Raw genomic sequence first — 23,320 nt, 5'->3', positions numbered from 1 at the left:
TTATTTCTTGGGATTCTCTACCACAAAACTGAACGTTATTGGCATAGATTGGAGCGCAGTTAGTGTGTCAACCTTCTGTGAACATTTAGCAACAATCCACTTTGCAAACGGATTCAAAATGGCGGAGCCATGTCCATTATTAGAATGGAACTGTACATACAGTAGATTTAATTCGCGGTTCTTCAGTGCACGCCTGGAGATACTAAATCCAAATTGAGATTTGGCCCGATCCATAGATGTGCGAGTTGGCTATATATAATAATGTGGTGACTTATATTAAGAGACATTCACCAAGGTGGGCTTGTGCCAAGAGTGTGGGTTGTACTGGTTAGGGGAAAGGTTAAATGCCACTTCCGGTTCTGGGTGATGGGTTGTTGTTATTGTAAATGCTATGTGCAGGATAAGTAAAGTACTCAACTCGACCTACGTCTCTGGCTCACTACTTTCTTATCGCCACATTGGTGACCCTGTGAAGAACATTTGTTAACGTTAAATTAGCATTAGCATTATGTCTCAAGACAACGGCGTCGCGCACCCGTGCCGAATGCTAACGACGCTAATATGAACATTTACGCTGCGACCGTCAAGTTGCCCGACTTTTGGCAGCATAATCCCCGGCCGTGGTTTCAACACATCGAAGCCCAATTCCAGCTGAGAGGAATAACGCAGGACATAACCAAATACTTCCATGTGGTGTCGGCGTTGGATGCTTCGACGACGGCACGGGCGATGATGCTGTTGGAGGATCCGCCGGCAGCTGACAAGTACAATGCGCTAAAGACATTCCTTCTGAAGCTGTATGAACTGTCAGAGTTAGAGAAAGCGGACCGCCTGCTGTCCCTCAACGGCCTCGGTGACGGCAAACCATCAGAGTTGATGGAGAAGATGCTGGCTGTGCTGGGATCAGCGGATCCCTCCTTTCTGTTCACGCACATTTTTCTACGGCAGCTTCCAGTGCCTGTGCGCACGGCACTGGCCAGTTCCCTCCTCTCCTCCACCAAAGACTATCGCGGCCTGGCTGCAGAAGCAGACAGGGTTTTCCTGGCCAACAGGTAGCAGCAGTTTGTCCATGCACTGCTGCCCCACCAGGGCACCTCAGCCCCACCACTGGATGTTTATACAGACAGCGCGGCTGCCGTGACAGCCCGACGCCAACCCGACGACGGGCTCTGTTATTACCATGCCAGGTTTGGGGACAGGGCCAAGCAGTGTCGCAAGCCATGCAGCTTCAAGGGGCAGGGAAACGCCAGGGCCGGCGCTCATTAGTGGCTGTGGGTGCCGGCCATGACTGCAAGCTGTTGTTCATCACTGACTCCTTGTCCGGCCGGCGGCTGCTGGTGGACTCGGGCGCACAACGCAGCATCCTGCCGGCACAGGGCGTGGACACCATGGACGGCAGACACGGGCCCCAGATGGACACAGCGAACGGTACGCCCATACGTACTTACGGCACCAGGTATGTGGAGGTGTGTTTTGGGGGGCGCCGTTTCGGCTGGGGTTTTGTGATGGCTGCGGTGTCCATGCCGCTCCTGGGAGCAGACTTCCTCTGTGCCTTCAGTCTGTTGGTAGATGTGAAAAACTGTCGCTTGATCGATGCCCTCTCTTTTTCCTCTTACCCCTGCACACTTGGGGCGGTTGGGGGGGGCGGAGCTCTCTGCCTGTTCAACACACTTGCCACCGGGGACCCGTATGAACGCCTGCTCGCCGGGTTCCCTGACCTCACCACACCCACGTTCTCATCTGCAGTGGCCAAACACGGGGTGGAACACCATATTACCACCGAAGGCCCCCCAGTCTATGCCCGGGCTCGGCGTCTCGACTCAGCCAAGCTGGCAATCGCCAGGGGGGAGTTTTCCACCATGGAGCGACTGGGCATTGTGCGCCGCTCGAACAGCCCGTGGGCTTCTCCATTACATATGGTTACAAAAGCTGGCGCCCCTGCGGCGATTTCCGTCGCCTTAATAACGTCACAACCCCCGACCGGTACCCTGTGCCGCACATACAGGACTTCTCTACCCACCTGGCGGGGGCCGTCATCTTCTCCAAGGTGGACCTGGTGCGCGGGTACCACCAGGTGCCGGTCCATCCACGGGACATGCCCAAAACAGCTGTCATTACACCCTTTGGACTTTTTGAGTTCCTAAGAATGCCTTTCGGGCTCATGGGGGCGGCGCAGACGTTTCAGCGGCTGATGGACTCTGTGCTCCAGGACATGCCGTTTTTGTTTGTGTATTTGGATGACATTCTTGTAGCCAGTGCATCCTTAGAGGAGCACATGACACACCTCCAGCAGCTGTTTGAGCGGCTCAGTAAACACGGCCTCATCGTCAACCCGACCAAGTGCCAGTTCGGGCAGTCCATCACCTTCCTCGGACACCACGTCGCTCCACAGGGAGCCACCCCACTCCCCGCCACGGTGGAGGCCATTGCCAGTTTTCCTCGCCCCCCGCACCGTACGGTCTCTACAGGAGTTCCTGGGCATGGTGCACTTTTACAACCGGTTCCTTCCCCATGCTGCCCACCTCATGCGCCCCTTGTACGAGGCCCTGCGGGGCAAGGTGCCCAAGGACGAGTTAGACTGGTCCTCGGGGATGGACATCGCTTTTGGGGCTGCCAAGACCGCGCTAGCCAATGCTGCTCTGCTGGTGCACCCCTCTCCCACTGCCCCGGTCGCCCTCACGACAGACGCCTCTGACTATGCAGTGGGGGCGGTGTGCGAGCAGTGGGTGGGCGGGGCCTGGCAGCCACTGGCCTTTTTTAGCAAACAGCTCCGCGACAACGAGCGTAAGTACAGTACTTTCGACAGGGAACTGCTGGGTCTGTTCCTCGCCACTAGGCACTTTAGATTCCTGTTGGAAGGCCGCCAGTTCACTGCCTTTGTGGACCATAAGCCGCTGACGTTCTCCATGGCCAAGACCTCGGAGCCGTGGTCGGGACGTCAGCAGCGGCAGCTATCGGCGATCTCCGAGTTAACCACGGACATTCAACACGTGGCGGGCAAGGACAACTTTGTCGCCGACTGCCTCTCTAGGGCGGTCATCGGGTCCGTCCACTTGGGACTCGATAATGCTGCCATGGCGGCAGACCAGGCCACAGACTCGGACATTCAGGCCTACCGGACGGGCCCTACTGCACTGCAGCTGGAGGATGTGGTGTTTGAAACAGCTAATGCCACTCTCCTCTGCGACATCTCCACTGGCCAACCGCGCCCTATGATGCCTACGGCCTGGCGGCGCCGGGTTTTTAACATGATCCACAGCCTTTCCCACCCAGGTGTGAAGGCCTCGACTAAGCTGGTGGGGGTCAAGTTTGTGTGGCCTGGCCTCCGGAAGGATGTTAGGACCTGGGCTGGCTCATGTGTGGCGTGCCAGCGCGCCAAGGTGCACCGCCATACCAAGGCCCCTTTAGCACCGTTTATAGTGCCGGAGAGGCGGTTCGATCACGTGAATGTGGACCTGGTGGGCCCCCTTCCCCCCTCCCGCGGATATACTCACCTCCTCACCATGGTGGACAGGACCACCAGGTGGCCGGAGGCTGTTCCACTGTCCTCCACTACGGCAGCGGAGGTGGCCCGGGCTTTCATCGGCTGCTGGGTGGCCCGTTTTGGCACACCGGGGGACATCACAAGCGACAGGGGCCCCCAGTTCACTTCGGAGCTCTGGACTGCAGTTGCAGAGCACCTGGGGGTGAAGATCCACCGCACTACGGCGTACAACCCGCAGGGCAACGGGCTTTGCGAGCGGTTCCATAGGGACATGAAGGCCGCTCTTCGGGCTGCCCTTACGGATGGCAACTGGGTTGACCGCCTCCCGTGGGTTTTGCTTGGTCTTCGTTCTGCCCCCAAAGAGGACCTCCAGGCCTCGTCCGCCGAGCTGGTGTACGGCCAGCCGCTGCGGGTCCCTGGGGAGTTTCTTCCGGAGGCCACAGCTTCCTGGTCCGTCGCCTACCATCAAACAGTGTCCCGGGGTGTTGCCGATGCCCTTATTCCCATTCCAACATCCCGCCACTGCCTTCCCCAGTCCTACATCCCCAGGGACCTGCCATTGGCCAAATATGTGTTCATCCGGCACGACAGCCATCGGACCCCGCTGCAGCCCCCTTATGACGGGCCTTTCCGTGTCCTGGAGGGGCAGGCCGGAGCGGGTCACTATAGACCGTCTTAAGCCTGCCCACTTGGACAAGGACGAACCAGTTCAGTTGGCCCTACCCCCGCGGCGGGGGGGGCGGCCCCCGGTTTCGGCTCAGACCCCTGCCCCGTCCTCTGTTCCGGCCTTGGCCCCTCCCGTGGCCCGGCCGCTGGTCCCACTTCTCTCCCTTAATCCCCCTCTGGTTAGGCGCAGTCGGTTTGGCCGCTTGATCCGTCCCCCTCCACGTTGACTATTTCATGCGGTAATCTGTTCATTGATGGACTGATCACTGGCTATTAATTAGTTGCAGTTTTTGTTTTGGTGAATTCTGGGGGGGCCTGTGTGGTGACTTATATTAAGAGACATTCACCAAGGTGGGCTTGTGCCTTTAAGAGTGTGGGTTGTACTGGTTAGGGGAAAGGTTAAATGCCACTTCCGGTTTCGGGTGACGGGTTGTTGTTATTGTAAATGCTATGTGCAGGATAAGTAAAGTACTCAACTCGACCTACGTCTCTGGCTCACTACTTTCTTATCGCCACAATAAGGTAATTTATAGGCCTGGTATTCTATATTCTATAATAATATTTCAAATAGCATGTGTCCGGATGGCAGAATTCAGTACTGTATCGACAAAACATTATGTTTAATCATCTTCCCTTTATTCATTTGCTTAGATTTGTTGTACACATGATCTCAAGAAGGTGCTGAACAAGCTCAGTGGCAGTTTTTCATGTCTGGTCAATTGTATATTTATTATTTTAATTATGTTTTTGGTAGGTTTTTATTGGCTTTTTACTACTGGGCAGAGAGAGAGGAAGAATGGGAGATAGACTGGGGAAGACATTCTGCAAAGGTCGCCGGGTCCGGGAGTCGAACCCGGGACGGCCGTGTTGCGACGCAGCGCAGTACGTGGTGTGCTACTTGAGCGCCCATGTCTGGTCATTTTTAGCATGGTGTTATTCACTGTCAAAGAAAAATCATAATCTATATTCTCCTTTGTTTCATCACAATTTACTCAAGCCTAGTAACAGACACAATATTTCTGACAGTGGGAGTACATTCCATGAGATCCATAGATGTCCCTAGATACCAAGAACATGTAGATGGGCCTTGTAGAAGTGGTGCAATATTTCATTTACTTAGGTATGTATTTTTAGGCGGATTTTCAGAAAATAGGGCTAGGGCTTAACAGGTTAAGAATCTGTATCGTGTAGGCATATTTCAAGCGTGTCATGTCAATATTCTGAAGATTAGATGAAGCAAAGGACCTGATGGAATAGGTTTATTGCTTTCCCCTCTCCAATCTGAATATCAGGAACCGGTTTCAACCAGCTCCAGCCAGTTGCTGTGCAACTGCCATTGGCTATCCAGCTGATAATGACTGGGGAAGAAATACAGTCTTGGTTCAGTCTTGAATTAGCCTGTGTTTCTTTGTCGCATTTTGATCACGCCATTTTATAGCCTAACCTATAATAAAATATAATTTTGCATGTCACCCACTAGTGATACTAAACACAAATAGTTAAATGTGTGTTTAGATGGTGAGGAAGATGTGTGTCCACAACATTTGGACTATTTTTGGACATTTGGACTATTATTAATGTGTTTTTTTGTGTGTGGGGGGGTTGGCTTCACCTTTAATCTTATTGTCTCTAGGCAACAAAACCCCACGAAAAATAAACCTCATAAACAACTTTGAAACTTCGATTTTAGAGAGAAGCTGCACATGTCCAGACGTGCACGCGCGTACACACACGTTTGCACATACCCACAACAATCCATTACAGATTTATATTCCTTCCTATATTATATACACATATATCATTGGTTTTATCGTGGCATGCCGACTCAGAGGTGTGGTCCCACAATGCACAATCTAACCTTTCCCCCCAGCAACAGTAGCAAGATATCCGCTTGTTTTGCGTTTATTATGAAAATATAAAAACAAAGCTTCCAAATACTGAATTGAGCTTCAAATACCTATGAAAGGAACAAATACTTGAATATCTGGATAGTTTGGGTGAGACCCCCATTTTTTTTTTTACTTCTACGCAATTCGTAAGTTGCTTTCGATAAAAGCATCAGCTAAATGTAAAGGTAAGAGGGGAAGTTAGAATTTTTTGGAGGGAAAAAAGGGGAAATAAATCATTTTACTAAAAGCAAAAATTTAAGTTAAGTAGGCTATTTCTATTTTTGACTACCTAGGCTAATGTGTAATGTATATATGCTTTAATAAAATTATACAATGTGTTGTGACACAGGCAGGTGCTCATCAGGGTCTAAAATAAATGGAAGGAATGTAGCGGTTAACTGAGTTTTCTTTACAACTCATGTACTGAGCAAAAGGGAAAAAATATAGCAAAAGTTCCTTAGTGTTATAGACCACGAAAAGTAGCAGGCTACATTGTCTTCCTCTTAAGAATTATACGAAGTCATAGACTCCTAAGTGGGTGGAGTCTCTGCTAAAATGGATTCCTCTTGCTGCCAAGTGCTTTGCTGCGCACAACAGCACTGGAGACCATTTTGAGTTTCAGCATGCAGCTCAAACAATCATTTAAATAGAAAGGAGCAGGGGGTGGGAAGAATATAGTTTACAGTAAACTAGCTTATTGAAAAACTTGAAGCTTTGGGAATTATGAAAATATTTGGAGTTGGTGAAGAATGTTAATGTAGGAGGAATTGATGGTGACTCTCATGCTTTCCATGTCTCACTGTGCTTTGGATAAGTTACACGTATTAAATGCTGCATTTGCAATTTAAAATTACACAAGAACATGACCCTTGTCATTAGTAACGTTCGTGTTCACAGAAGAGGCCTGCGGAATCTGCCATATTCATATGAAAACATAGGAGAGAAAAAACGCTTTGGCCCGATTCCTTTTTGTGACCCCTTTAATATTGATATGTCAAGCTATATCTTGAAAGTTTTACTTTGCATTGTACGACCTTGCCTGAAAACCATTTCAAGATCAAATTATTCTTAGCCGAAATGTTTGTCTGTTAAAGGGTCAACTTTCTAAATCTATTCACATATTTTTCCTCTTCAATAGTCTTTTTAAAATTGTTATTTTACTTGTAGTTCAGAGGAATATTAGCCTGCGGTTTTGATGGGTGACTTTGTCATTCACCTCTCTAGCTCCCTCCCTTGTTGACGAGAGCACCCTTACACTAGAATGGTTTAGTCCTTGCTTGGCTGTAAACCTGTAGACTGTGAGACAGACTGTGCTGGAGTGGGGGATGGGCACCGACACTGTGTGAGGCAGTGCACTTCAGTTCTGATTGTGCGCTGCTAGCTAGAGCTTATGCAGACTGCGTCAAACTGTACAACCTACTAATGGAAGAGTTGCTCCAGAAATGATCTCAAGTTAAATGGGACACTTACACTTGCATACATTTGCACGTAGATCTCTTTTATATATTAATAATGGAACACCTTTTGCTCCTTCTGACACTTTTGCACCCATCTCCTCAGAGAACCCATGTTGTAACCCTTCATTTGCATCCTGATATGGGGTTTTTGTTCTTCTCTTTGATGGTTAATGCGGGCTCTTTTCCTGTAGCTGTAGACTGGTTTCTCTAGGCTGCGCATGGGTACAAAATAATTACTGTGGCTGAATCAGATGGAAGCTCCTGTGGCTCAGTCCCCCTCCCTCCTCCCCTTTCCCTTCTCTTCTCTCCCTCTTCCCAGCTTTTGCTAGCATTCAGCTGCAGGAGGACAAATCACGCGTACAGTCTGTGTGCAAGGGCCTAGGCCTACTTATGGACTCCTTAGAAAGATTTGTTGGGGTACATTTTGACTCAAAAAAATTCATTAAATCATACTGCATTTTAGGTGTTGAAGCACCAATTCTGAGTCAGTTTGACATTTAGCCTTATATCCTTATTATCTTTTTAATGTTAAAAGACAAAGACAATACTGTATTTAAATACAGCATTTCATTGATCTTGCATTTTCTATTAATTAAGCTAGGCTTTATCTTAATTGTTATTTTTGAGTGGGAACTTATCGATAATGTGCAAAAAGCGATTTTACTCCCGTAGTTTGCAAGTAGGAAGATACCTTAGGTGAGAAATATCCACCTGACTGGACAGAAATGGTATTAAAAAAATATGCATACGTCCGATAAAGGATTGTCTTCGATGTCGATGAGCACCTGTCCTCCTAGCCATCTAGTCTTGAGTCCATCAGATTTCTTATTCAACAGGGTCCTGTGGGGAAATGAGCACAATACAGACCTAAAACTGCCTCTGACACTGGAAAATAAACAAACATACTGTTGATACATCCCGCCTTACCTGCAAATGAAAAGCAAAGAAAGACACCTGCAAGTGGTAGAAGATAGGTGATTTTGGGTTCTGTTGGAAACTTGATACTGTGGCAGTGGGGTGCTAAAGGAAGGTGGTTTTAAGAAATAGGAGTGGTGGTACCTCCCAAGGATGTTTAATTTGGAATATATTAATAAATTTAGGCTAGCCTAGCCCTATTTTAATAATTTGCTGAGTGGGATGATGGAGTGCCTGCCTTTGTTCTTGACCTGTGTTGTTACAGCCTGAACTGAATTGTTTTTGAAGAGCCCAGTCAGTGGCCTATGTAATGGATATACAGTGTCAGGTAAATGGGGGGGAATAGCTTATGTAAGGCTCATTCATACTTACAGAGGGCATCTGTTAGGGATGTAACGGTACACATCTTCGTACCGAACCGTTCGGTACAGGACTTTTGGTTTAGTGCATGTGTGAATTGAATGAATAGTCTTAACCAATGCACGTTAAATAAAAAACTCCTGAGTGTACATACAGTACTAGATGAAAACGAGGAAGCTCGTCCTTTCCTGATCAACCATTGCAAGCAGGGAGGTGCTTTGATGGTAAACGAGAGCAGCCTTCAACAAATCCATTTGCCTCGGGTCTTTGAGCAACACATGTATGCAGTTCCTCAGGAGAGCGGTGCAAGAAAACATCCATTATAATTGATGAACCCACTGATTACGGAGACCTTAGCGTGCTCAACACTGTCACAGAGACACCGACTTGTGATACGCGAGTTGGGACCTTTGATCCCTGAATGATGACTAGAAGGTAGCTTTGACTGTTGGCATGCTGGCACTAGCAAATAGGCCTAGTTATCGTAGCCAATGCCATGCATCTACTGTGCTGAACTCTGACCCTCAACTGGGAGGGCCACAGAGTCATTTTGGCCACCTTGTGGCAACATATGCCTAATGTGCTTTTCGGACCAAACACGTAATTTTTTTGGTTACCACCAAATACATCCCCCAAATTGAGGTGTGCGTTGTTGCAGGAATCTGGAATTTGGAAGCTATGGAGCATTCATAGACCTATGCAATCTCATTTCTAAATTATGATGATTTTTTAATAATTTTTATTTATTTCTTTTCTTTTTTATGTTGTCTGTTTAAGAAAGAGTGCAATAAATGATTTTATTGAAAAAAATAAGAAGTGTGTGAGAGAATCGTGACCTCAATTCTTAGAGAGAAAAATCGTGATTCACATTTGAGTAAGAATCGCCCAGCCCTAATTAGAGATGTTCCGATACCATTTTTTCCTTCCCGATCCGATACCATATATATATATATATAAATTATAAAACTTTTTTTTTTACACAGTTACTGTTTTATATATACTGTTTTTAAGTAATGGTATTTATTCAACAACAGGTGATTGTATAGATTAGTATTAGTATCAATAATTGAAAACTATCTCAATGAGTTCACCCACGGAAAGGTTGTTGGCACATTAGTTCCACACGGACATTATTCGTTGCTGCACTTGCTTCCACGAGGCTCCGTTTTTTGTGTGATTTTTGCACAATAAATATTCAACATTCTCTTTTGAGACTCCGCCTCAGACTCTTATCATTTGGCACTAAAAGCTAAACATTGTCACCGATATGGCTGTCCGCAACATGTCATTAATTGTGTACGCGAGGTGGTCGATCAGTTAGGGCTGGGCGATAAAACGATAACGATAACTATCGCGATAAATTATTTCCTCGAAATAAACATGAAACGTGGTCGCAAAGTTTCGATATATCGATTCTCCAAGCTTGGATATGAGCACGCACTAACAACCAATCGGTGAAGGAGATGGCCGAGAGCGAAGGAGACCCGCGCTGCACCTCTGGGTAGAGAGGTAGGACTCACTCAACAACAAGGCTTGCTAGGCTAATTAGCTTGCACGGCGATGTTTTATATATTTACGTGCCGAGTATGTGTGTGGCGTGAATTCTGAGGCCACGTTTATAGTAGTGTGGGTATACAGTGGACGTCGTTTCAATATATTGTGGCGGAAGAGAGTATTTGAGTGTCATATTTAGCACATTGTCATGGAATACACCGCTTAGAAGCAACAGGCTGGCTAGGTTAACTAGCTTGCACGGCGATGTTTTATATATTTACGTGCCGAGTATGTGTGTGGCGTGAATTCTGAGGCCACGTTTATAGTAGTGTGGGTATACAGTGGACGTCGTTGCAATGTATTGTGGCGGAAGAGAGTATTTTAGTGTCATATTTATTACATTGTCATGAGATATTCCGCTTGTCGGCTAACTGCTAACGTGCGCGGACTGATGACGACATCAACTCGACTCGAGACATTCGCAGCAGCATAAGAAGTTAATTAAACTTGACAGACATTATATCGACGATAATTATCGATATCGAATTATATGAAAATAATTTTATCGCGATAACGTTTTTGGTCATATCGCCCAGCCCTACGATCAGTGACGATGTTAACGTGAGCTAACGTTAGGTTAGCTAGCATGAGCTACCGGTAGATGGAAAGACTGTAACGTTACTGGTGAAAATGTGATTTAACTTGGAATACTCATTTGCCAACTTGCTGTACTTTGCTTGCAGGTCTGCAGCCATTATTGCTGGATTATGAATAGCCCCAACTTTAGCCAAGGTAACGTTAAAGTAAAAACGTACGTTAGTTAACGCTAGCTTTCGGTTAGCTGTTCAATGCTAATAACACCACCAAGCGAACCCATCAGAGCTCCCCGTCAACAGCGCTCTGTCGGGACGATGGCAACGTATCTGGAAAGTATCTGCTGTTAAAATGACAAATAACATTGACACTTTAATTCACGGTCGGTTAAAAACACGTTTGTTTTATAATGCTCACTCAGCAGACCGCAGTGTTGTTGATAAATTAGAGAATTAGAGGGTACTCGCCGATACCGATACCAGCATTTTAGGCAGTATCGGCGGCATTTCCGATACTGGTATCGTTATCGGAACAACTCTAGCCCTAATGGATAGTATACTTAATGTAACCGCAAAAGGTTTGTTAGCTTAGTGTTATCTAAAAGATAAAAACAGCTGTTTGTGTTTCTGCATTTCCAAATTGTGCCAACAACATGTCACCCACCTTGCGTAGCATCATTCATATACTATTGATACACATATGCTGTTCTATGAGCAGAGACCTGTTGCAGACTTAGTGGAGGTAATGTAATTATTACAAATGGTAACTGACTGTTTTGACTGACAATACGCATTAAGCATCGGGTATATTGCATGTGTAGCGTGTGTGTGACTCTGTGCAATGTCTTGCTTTTGCTGCTGCCATGCTCTTTAAGATGCGTTCTAAGAATGTAAATTTCCCTAAACAATTACTCAAGCACTACTCTTGGCTAATGAAAACATTACTCGTGCCCATCCCTAGTTTTTAGCAGTGTTGTTCACTAATGAGACAAGATTGGTATAACCCTGTAAAACAAAACGTCAGATAAGATGCACACCAAACCCTCAATAGATCATCTGGCCATGCAAGTTCAAAATGGGTCCAGGAGGAGTTGGTTTAACTAGGCCTATAGCCAATCTGTCTGCACTGGAGACTGATCATGGTGGTGTGGTTTTTGTTGTAATGAATGACAAACTTGGGTCAAGCCTACGTGAAGCTTCACAAGGGTGATGGGACTATCTAGACCGTACAGCGCGATGAGAGAAGCTAGTTTGCACATTGAAAAGAGAAAATGGTAAACAATGCTCTATAGCACCAGTGTGAAGGGATATGATGTTCTGAGAATATTATTTTACCCTGCTTGCAGATGATAATATAAATAAGTGCTGCGTAACAATGTTTAAAAAATGTATTAGCTGGACAGCGAAAGTGCGAAACTAGCCACCCTTTAATGATATTTCATTGCAGCATTTTTTTAAATTTATTATTAAATGTGTTGATGCTAAATTAACATAAAGCAAATTAGTTTGGATGTAGTTGTGCTGTAACCTGATATGATGTTTCTACTGCATGTGCCTGCTTCAGTAGAGTGCTCCGTCTGGCAGCGCACAGAAAAGCAGGTGGCCATTTTGAGTTGCTGCAGTGAATCCAGATGCAGTGAGAGTGGGGGAGGGGAAGGGAAGACTGCGCGTTGTGAGCATTAACATTGGAATGCAGACTGCACTCTTGCTTCGTGACACACAATGACATTCATTTAACTGCCACTGTGCTAATCAAAGAAAAATACTGAATTCTAAAAGATATAATGGTAATATTTTAAATATGTCATGATTACCTGATCAAACCACAGCTAATGCAAAATATGTGAACCAACGTGCCAAATGATGCCTATTTTGGTGTGTATGGTATTTAGGTGCTGAAAACGGTCTTGACCTATCCAGTTTTTACCTTTTTGAATATTAGTGGAGCTCAGAAGAAGCAGCTAGATGTAGCCATTGCACCACTTTACATATGATTTACACTTTACATTAGCCTATGATACCACAGTTATCTGTGCTTTGTACTACATTTAGAAATGTAGCTACGAACACAAATTTGTTAGAAACTTGAATTATATATTTTATCATTAGAGTCATAGCCTACTAGTTAAATATGACAGTGGCACATGCCATATAGGTTATGTCAGTGAGAGAGAAAAAAAAAAGAGAAAATAAAGAAAATGCCAGGATATGTGCTTTAGGATGGATACATGGATTGAAAACACAAAAATAGGTTGAGTATTTTGTTTTACTCTTGCTATGACAGAGACTTCAGAGAGTTCATAAATGGGTTCTCAGTTGACTGAAGTATTCAGCATTGTTGCGGACCTTCCTTTGCGCACTGGTGGCCATTTTGGGTTTCTGCGGATAGAGAAGGGGGATGGTAACATGTTTGCTATGTTAGCAAATCAAAGCTATTCAGATTTATGTAAAGAGAAAAAGCCTAATTAAGGGGATAATGTTGAAATGGACAACATGTACTATAAGTTGTATGTTTTTTTTAAAAGGTTTTGTAGTTATGTGTAATATGACAAACCCCCCTCTTTTTCAGAATGGTTAAGTCCACACTGCGGGGGAGGCAGTGGGGGAGGGGTGCAGTGGGGGAGGGGTGCTAAGTGAGGCAGGCTGTGCACTTTGCTACTGGTAGTGCATTATTAGCTAGGGTCTGTGTAAAAAGTGCATTTTGCTGGTTAATATTGTGCTTTAGGATGGCTACATGGATTGAAAACACAAAAATAGGTTGAGTATTTTGTTTTACTCTTGCTATGACAGAGACTTCAGAGAGTTCATAAATGGGTTCTCAGTTGACTGAAGTGCTCAGCATTGTTGCGGACCTTCCTTTGCGCACTGGTGGCCATTTTGGGTTTCTGCGGATAGAGAAGGGGGATGGTAACATGTTTGCTATGTTAGCAAATCAAAGCTATTCAGATTTATGTAAAGAGAAAAAGCCTAATTAAGGGGATAATGCTGAAATGGACAAAATGTACTATAAGTTGTATGTTTTTTTTTAAAGGTTTTGTAGTTATGTGTAATATGACAAACCCCCCTCTTTTTCAGAATGGTTAAGTCCACACTGCGGGGGAGGCAGTGGGGGAGGGGTGCAGTGGGGGAGGGGTGCTAAGTGAGGCAGGCTGTGCACTTTGCTACTGGTAGTGCATTATTAGCTAGGGTCTGTGTAAAAAGTGCATTTTGCTGGTTAATATTGCATGACAAATCACTGTACAATTTATGATGATTATACACGTATTTGCAGGTAATGTGTTATTGTATCCATTACATTGTTAATTGTAATTAATTATAAATGATACCAAACGTTTTCTTACTTGGACTATCTATATTACTTGGACTATCTATTTTCATGTGCTATGTTGCCTAAACATTACTTCTTCGTACCACTTTTTGTGTACATGAGTAAAAAGTTCTGGACCTTTTTTATTTAGGACTGAAACGTCCAAATTGATTTAGTATACGTTGAGGACTTTGTTGTTGTTGTTTTTTTTTTTTTTTTGGGGGGGTGGGGTGACTTCTTCCTAGTTTGCGTGGGGGGGGGGTAACCTTTGTCAGAATGGTTTAGTCCTCGCTTGGCTGTGGCAGAAGTTGCGCTCAGGAGGGGGAGGGGTGCTGTTGCCGGTTGATTTATGATGATTATACAAGTATTGGCAGGTCATTTGTTGTTACAGAGTTAATTGTAATTAATTACAAATGATCCCAAATGTTTTCTAACTTGGAATAATTTCCCCTGTATCTATCTTTACGTGCTATGTTGTCTAAACATTACTTCTTCTTACCACGTTTTTGTGTACCCACGGGCGAAAAAAGCTTTTATGTAGGACTGCAATGTGTAAATTTAGGACTTTGCTGTTATTGTTGTTGTGGTTTGATTTTTGAGGGGTGTGGTTTAGTCCTAGTTTGGCCTTTAAACCCCCCTCTGTCCAAATGGTTTAGTCCATGCTTGGCTGTGGCAAAGTTGCGCTTGGGAGTGGGGGAGGGGTGTTCTTGCTGTGTTGTCTTTGTCAGGGTGTGTGCACTTTAGTACTGCTGTGTGCTGCTAGCTATGACCTGTGAGAAAAGTGCACAACATGCTGCTTTTAAGATATTAAATGTGTAAAACTACATTTAGCTAGTCATAGCTTTGAAAAAAAGCACTCTAAAAAATATTATTGTTTTACATATTTTTTTATTATGTAGTATGGTAGACTGTTGTCAGTACCCATGTGCTGACAGTTGAAGGTTTAAAACTGTGGTGGTATGCATCTAGCCCTATTTCGTTTATACAGCCTTTGTAGAATAGACTGTGTTGTTCCCTTGATTACTGTAAAACAGTGTTTGTGTACAATGTGTAAAGGAGACTCCAGTTGCACTGATCCTTTTGCCAAAGGTTAACTATTCTTAAAAATATATATTTGACCAGCTTTTACCCTAGCTAATACACTATTTTAAAAGTTTGGTGTCTTTACATTTTTTTTTAAAGTTAGACCCAGGACAGAGTTTTGTTAGACTTGTCACAGGTAATTAAGTTATTTGGTAATCATTCATTGTTTCTTTTGTGTTTTTTTCCCTGTTGTAATCCAACAGTTTGTTCCCTTAAAATAAACAGAGCCATCACTTGGTGGACGAAATTTGCATGCTTGACCGAGCAGGCCTGATTTTAAACTAGCAGGCCTGATTTTAAACTAGCTTTCTTTCAGCATGTGCATGGTCAGGAATGGAATTATGCCAAAGTCTCTGATCTCTTCTCCTTTGTACCTGAAAACACATCTGGCAACCAAACATGTATTCAAATTGAGGAAAGTCTAAAATATGTTTGCTAACCTTAATAAGATAAATATAATATAAATATTCAGGCTAAGGGCCATTATATGTTTTCAAGTTTGTTTATTAATTATCACAATAAAATACACATACTTTACGGTGAAATGCTTGGTTCTGTATGTGTGAAATGTTTCGAAAAACAAGGTTTTCAGAAGTAGAGTAGGCGGGGTTTGTTCAGTTATGTGCTCAGTATTATGTGCTCAGTAGGAGGGGTTTATTCAGCTATGTGCTCAGGGTTTTTGCCCATGCCATGGTGGCCATTTTGTGTGTCTGCAGGCAGCCCAGATACAAACTAGGAAGGAGAGAGAACATGGAGAACTTTGGTTAATGATGCAGTGAAGCTATTTGCGACATGACAGTATCATTTTGATTGAGAGGATTGATTTACAATTATGTGGCAGGGTTTCAGTTTATTTGTCTAATTAGGAAGATATTGGCTGTTAAATATTTAAGTAACAAACAAAAAACTTTTTTAATGACAAAATGCTTGGCATTCATGGGGGATATCTTAGTTAATTCTCCTGATTATTCGTAATTATTAATCATCTTCATAGGGGACCTTCTCTTTGGCCTGTACTGTTTCTAGTCCGTCTGTTTTTCATGATTTTTATGGATAACACAATGCCCTCATTCTCAGTTATAGTATGGAAGAATAGATGGATGGATTTAATCCTGCTGTAAATTTTGTCCCTGTGATGTTTTTTTCTTTTCTTTTCCGTGGAATGGAAAACCCCCTCTATCAGAATGGTTTGGTCCATGCTTGGCTATGACAGAGTTGCGCTCGAGAGTGGGGGAGGGTTGCTGTTGCTGTGTTGTCTGTGTCAGGGTGTGTGCACTTCAGAACTGCTGTGCGCTGCTAGCTAGGACCTGTGTGAGAAAAGTGCACATCATGCTGTTTTTAAGATATTAAAGTTAAACTACTTTTATTTGGCACAGTCATGTAGCTTTGAAAAATAGCCTTCTACACACTTACATTTTTTTGTGTGGTCTATGCAGTATGTCAGTACCCATGTGCTGACACTTGGAAGGTTTTAAGCTGTGAAGGCATGCATCTCTAGACATATTTAGTTTATACAGCCTTTGTCGAATAGACCGTTGCAGTGACTCGCATGGAACATTCTGATGTTGGCTCCTCCCCTGTTTTTTTCTTTTTTTTCTTCTCAGTTGTGTGTTTCCTTGATTATTGTAAAGCAAAGTGTTTGCGTACAACATGTAAAGGAGACCTCAGTCGGACAGATCCTTCTGTCAAAGATGAACATTTCTTAAAAAAATATTTGACATGTAGGCTATCTCTTTATTGTTTCAATCTAACATGTTTCTTCTCATTACAGTTTTAGACCTGGCTCAAGAGATCTGTTTGTTTAACCAAAAGAGTGCAAAGCTGTTACTGTAGCTAACGCACTATTTTAAAGTGTTTTTGTTGTCTGGTGTATATATATAATATATATATATATATAAGTTGGTAGTTAGACCCAGTACAGTGTTTTGTTAGACTTGTTAGTCAAGTTCTTTTGTAATATTTTTTTCTTTCTTTCTTCCTGTTGTAATCCAACCGTGTTTGTTCCCTTAAGAGAAACGGAGCCAACATTGCTTGGTGTAGGAAACGGAAGCTGCTTGAGAGTCACGTGCTTGACCGAGCAGGCCTGATTTTAAACTAGCTTTCTTTCAGCATGGTCAGGAATGGAATTATACCAAGTTTCTGATCTCTTCTCCTTTGTACCTGAAAACACATCTGACAACCAAACATATATTCAAGTTGTATCTAGGATGTGTAGAGTGAAGACTTCTTGGAACATGAGTGGAACCTTTTTATCCCCCCCAAAAAAGTGTGGCCTACTGTGCTACTTCAGAAAATGTGCGTTATATTATGAGCAAGCGGTAAAAAAAAAAAAAAAAGGGTTGGCAACTATTTATTTTCATTTCCGCAGACAGGGGAGTGAAACACGTTAATTAATGCAATGCATCTTGTCATGACAGGCGGTTTACCCTATTTAGTTTTGATAGGGCCCTCTGTTAAAGCAGTAACTTTATTTGACAAACAGATATTTTAATTGAAACTTGACAACGACATGCTGTCAAATTGTAAAGTATGTGAGGCCAACTAGTGAGATTAAAAAGATAATAAATAAAAGATCTTGAAGTGCAACGCAAGGAACATCTAAAATCTTTTGCTAACCTTAATAAGATAAATATAATGTAAATATTCAGGCTAAGGGCCATTGTATGTGAAATGTTTAGAAAAACAAGCTTTTCAGAAGTAGAGTAGGCAGGGTTTGTTCAGTTATGTGCTCAGTATTATGTGCTCAGTAGGCGGGGTTTATTCAGCTATGTGCTCAGGGTTTTTGACCATGCCATGGTGGCCATTTTGTGTGTCTGCAGGCAGCCCAGATACAAACTAGGAAGGAGGGAGAGCATGGAGTTTGTTAATGATTCAGTGAAGCTATTTGTGACAATATAGTTTTGATTGGGGGGATTGATTTACAATTATGTGGCAGGGTTTCAGTTTATTTGTCTAATTAGGAAGATATTAGCCGTAAAATATTTAAGCGACAAAAATCACTTATTTTACGACAAAATTATCATACAATTTTCACGACGGATCTTAATTAATTCTCCTGATTGATCGTAATTATTAATCATCTTGTACACCTTCATAGGGGACCTTCTCTTTGGCCTGTACTATTTCTAGTCTGTTTTTCATGATTTTTTAACACTTTTTCATGAACACAAAACCCTCATTCTCAGTTTTAGTATGGAAGAAGAAGAGATGGATGTATTTAATCCTGCTGTACATTTTGTCCCTTAATGTTTATTTTCTTTTGTGGTGGTGGTGGTATGGAAAACCCCCCTCTTATCAGAATGGTTTAGTCCATGCTTGGCTGTGGCAGAGTTGCGAGAGTGGGGGAGGGGTGCTGTTGCTGTGTTGTGTGTCAGGGTGTGTGTGCACTTCAGTACTGCTGTGCGCTGCTAGCTATGACCTGTGTGAGAAAAGTGCACAACATGCTGAGTTAAGATAGTTAATTTGTGAAACTACTTTTATATGATAGTCATTTTAGCTAAGAAAAATGCCTTATACAATTTTTTTTATTGTACTATATGCAGTGTGGTAGACTGTCAGTACCCATGTGCTGACAGTTGAATGTTTTAAGCTATGATGGTATGCATCTAGACCTACAGTATTTAGTATACAGCCTTTGTAGAATACACCCTTGCAGTGACTCCGATGGAACATTCTGATGTTGGCTCCTCCCCTGTTCCCTTTTTTCTTTCTTTCTTGGCTGCTCAGCTGTGTGTTGTTCCCTTGATCACTGTAAAAGAGCGTGTTTGCGTACGACGTGTAAAGGAGGCCTCAGTCGCACAGATCCTTCTGTCAAAGGTTAACTTTTCTTTTTTTAAATATTTGACATGTAGGCTATCTCTTTATTGTTTCAATCTAACATGTTTCTTCTCATTACAGTTTTAGTCCTGGCTCAAGATCTGTTTGTTTGAGCAAAGGAGCACAGAGCTATTACCCTAGCTAATACACACATTTAAAAAAAAAATAAAAAATTAAAGTTAGACCCAGGTCTGTTTTGTTAGACTTGTCACTGTTAATTAAGCTCTATGGTAATAATGTATATATATATATATATTTTTTTTTACTTCTTCTTGTTGTAATCCAACCGTGTTTGTTCCCTTAAGAGAAACGGCTAACATCGCTTGGTAGAGGGAACAGAAGCAGCTTGAGTCATATGCTTGACTGAGCAGGCCTGATTTTAAACGAGCTTTCTTTCAGCATGTGCATGGTCAGGAATGGAATTATGCCAACGTCCTTGTAACTGAGAAACACATCTGGGAGCCAAACATATTCAAGTTGAACCTAGGATGTATGGAGTGAAGACTTCTTGGAACATGAGTGGAACCGTAAGTGTGGCCTACTGTGCTACTTCAGAAAACTCATGTTATATTATGAGCAAGCGGTAAACGAAAGAAAAAGTGGATACCTTTCCTTGAGTTCAGAAACCACAGCTAGAGAGTTGCTTCGTTGTGAGGCCAACTCATGAGATAAAAAAAGGAGAATAAATCAAAGATCTTGAACTGCAAGGCAAGGAAAATCTAAAATATGTTAACCTTGAGAAGATAAACATTCAGATTTAAATGGCCATTGTATGTGGGAAACGTTTGGAAAAACAAGGTTTAAAGAGAGTAGGCAGGGTTTATTCAGTTGTGTGCTCAGTAGGCGGGGTTTATTCAGTTGTGTGCTCAGTAGGTGGGGTTTATTCAGTTGTGTGCTCAGTAGGCGGGGTTTATTCAGCTATGTGCTCAGGGTTTTTGCTCATGCCAAAACTGGTGGCCATTTTGTGTGTCTGCAGGCAGCCCAGATACAAACTAGGAAGGAGAGGGAGCATAGTTGGTTAATGATGCAGTGAAGCTATTTACAACATAACAGTATAATTTTGATTGAGAAGATTACAGTTATGATTTATTTTGTCTAAATTAGGAATGAAATCTTAAGTAACAAGAATCTCTTTATTTTACGACAAAATGATCATACAACTATGCTTGGCATTCATGGGGGATATCTTAGTTAATTATCCTGATTAATCGTATTACGATTCGTAATGATTAATCATCTAGTACACCTTCATAGGGGACATTCTCTTTGGCCTGTACTGTTTCTAGTCCGTCTGTTTTTGTTTTTCATGATTTGTATGGATAACACAAAGCCCTCATTCTCAGTTATAGTATGGAAGAAGAGATGGATGGATTTAATCTGTAAATGTTGTCCCTTGTTTTTTTTTTGGTATGGAGAACCCCCCTCTATCAGAATGGTTTAGTCCATGCTCGGCTGTGAATTTCCATACTGTGGTCGAGAATAAGCTAGAGTGGGGGATGGGTGGTGTTAAGTGTCAGGCTCTGCAGTGCGCATCCTCTGTCTGCGCTGCTAGCTAGGATTCGTGTGGGTAAAAAAAAACATTTGACTGCTTGTAAATGTTTTAGTTTGATGGTTATTACGTATTTGTCATAATATTATGCAATGAATAGCTTTGACCTAAAAAACCCTCACTTATTTTCATGTTTGTGTTTTAACATTAAGCATTATCACAGTTTTTTTCTTTGTCATATTCCATGTGCTTGCAGGTTGTACGCCAAATTTTCAGGCTGTAACTGTCACCCTGCATTGGCTTATTGAGGCTACACAACTTGTATAGGAACAGACCCTTAGTCAGATGGAATAGTCTAAATTCTGCCCCAGCCCCCTTTCCTGTATTCTCCCCCAACTTCTCGGCTGGAGAAAAATGGCACAAGTGTGAACATTGAGAGAAATGTGTCCGTCATCCTGTCTGCATGAGTTGATGATAACCCTCCCGCAAGCACTCTTCCCCATGAGCTCTTGTCCCACTTGGCTCAATGGAGACAGATGATCCTGCCGTTACCATAGTGGTAACGGCTGTTGCCATAGTGACCGTTCTGTTACAGACTTCAGAGTTGCAGAGCTTTTTTCTTTTTTGATCATTGCTAAACGAAAATCCACACTTGTCTCAAAAATTGCAATGCAGTTTGCGATGTGAGAACTGCAGAAAAGTGAATTACCTTATAACAATATTGATGATGTGTACGCACACATACACAGGTCTGCCTGCATGCAGTCCCTGTCTCCCTGCCTCTCACATTCTCATACACACACACACACACACAGGTCTGCATCCCCGTCTCTCCCTCCCTCATTTCTCCTCATTGAAAAGTGACCGTCAAGTGTGAGGACATGTCGCTACAATGTTGTATGGTAACATTAATGGCGCTTATTCATTATCGTGCCGTGCCAGAGTCGGTGCTCCCACTTTGTTTTGCTTTCTCCACTGCCAACTGAACCGCACCGGGCTGCAGTACCTGTGCCGATTTTCGCTCTGGGGTAGGTACCAATTGGGTACTAGCCGTGCTACTGTGTGATACAGACCGTTGATTGGTCATTGGAAATCATCACAAATATGGCATCCTATGTTAATGTTTGGGGTTCATGGGCAGGGTTTCCGCTAGCAATTTTTTTTTTTATCTACTTTTTCTCCCATTTTCTATATTTTTCTCCCATCCCAATTTCGTATCATCCAATTCAACCCTCCCCTGTCACGAACGCTGTTTCTTGCCTCCCACAAGCCGGCTGCAATGTGGACTAAGTCATACATAGCACAAGTCCCCTCAGGTACTTGAGGTAACAGCAGTCGCATCTTTTCACCTGCGCAGTTCGATCTCTCAGTGGCGAGGAGTAACGTGTGGGAGGCTCACGCTGCCCCCGACACTTCCTGATTCTACTGCGCAGGCGCACCAACCGACCTGTAGGAGTCGCTGTCCACAACGCCCGATCCCCACCCATCAGTTTCCCACCCCCTAATACGGCCAATGTGTATTATTACGGACGACCAGCTAAACTGAAAGCAAATGTGGAGCGCTGGGCTCGAACAGGCAAGCCCAGCGTCTCCAGATTTCGTGGCGAGCGCCTTGCCCACTATGCCACGTAGCCGCCCTCCGCTAGCAATTCTTTTGGCCGGCCAATATGGCTGATGATAAGATTCTAATTTACTGGCCAAATGTAAAATTGAACGGCCATATCATGTAATTCATGTGCAGCCATAGAGACATGTGCGGACATAAATCTGCCGGAGATGGATACAGCGTCAACCCTGTCCAACCAACAGATACTCCTTATTGAAAACGAAAAAAGAAAAATATATTGTGTCTCTGATGTAACAATATCTTGACGGGACTCCTTCGGACAATTTCACATTAATACTGTTAAAGTTACCTTACGGCTTACATTACTTAACATAATTAGCAAACAGTAGTGTAGCTCATCCTGTGTACTTCATACTTGTTGCCTCCCTGACAGATCAGTTTTTTTTTTCACTGGTACTGCCTCAATGTTTTCCACATGTTTCCTTCATTGTTAGTAGTGGGGGAATTTCACATAAAGGGACATTTGTTTACTGTAGTCTACCGCGACTGTAGAACTATATAAAACTGGACCACAACAGTGCTTTGTGATTGTTGTTGAACTTGCGAATGTGTGTCTTGCGTATAGCCAGAAGGTGATGTCTCTGCCAGAATATGCATTTGCTCTCTCTCGTTGCAGTGCATTCCGTAAGCCACGGCTGCAGCACATGCATATTCACTCGCCACAGTCAATGTAGTGCGTATATGTTTTTACCAGCCACAATGGCCATCACATTTTATATTTGCTGGCCAATTGAAATTCTAGATGGCCATTGACCGGTATTTACCGGCTAATGGAAACCCTGTTCATGGGACACCCAAGTAATGTCAAGAGTAAAGTCCCAACCCTATCAAAACAGCAGTCAAAAGCTCTACATTTGTTTACCAATGATTTGAAGTGTTAATAGCGAAATATGGGCTTATAAAAATGTCTGCACATTGCTTCGGAAACCAGATGCAAGGCTTGCATCACAAGTGTGCATCAGTCACGAAAGGGGCTAGCCGGCACGTAGCTTTAGTGCGATCCACCTGTCTTTGTCCATTACTGTGGTTAACTGGGAATCCGAAATGATCCCAAACGGGAGACTTGAATGTTGTGGGAGCATCTTCTAGCTCTGGCTTGTCAGTTAGTATTGCACCCACCATACTAAGGCTAATATGCTA

The 23,320-nt window shown here is 43.4% G+C and overlaps 1 protein-coding gene across 2 annotated transcripts in view; it reads left to right on the top strand.

Moving 5' to 3' along the window:
• Nucleotides 1-23,320, top strand: part of atf7ip (activating transcription factor 7 interacting protein) — an 87,691-nt gene that overhangs the window by 9,660 nt on the left and 54,711 nt on the right. Inside the window, exon 1 of one of the 2 annotated variants that reach the window (XM_084319074.1) lies at nucleotides 13,527-13,615. The exons of the other annotated variant lie outside the window; for it this stretch is intronic. The gene's annotated coding sequence lies outside the window, so the exon portion shown is untranslated. Of the gene's footprint in view, nucleotides 1-13,526; nucleotides 13,616-23,320 lie in introns of those variants that run through there. 2 annotated transcript variants of the gene reach the window in all.

This window comes from Notolepis coatsorum, assembly GCF_963971535.1.
Source record: "Notolepis coatsorum genome assembly, chromosome: 7".
Classification (NCBI taxonomy): Eukaryota; Metazoa; Chordata; class Actinopteri; order Aulopiformes; family Paralepididae; genus Notolepis; species Notolepis coatsorum.
The sequence above is the reverse complement of the archived record's forward strand: the minus strand, read 5'-3'. Positions and strand labels throughout refer to the sequence as shown.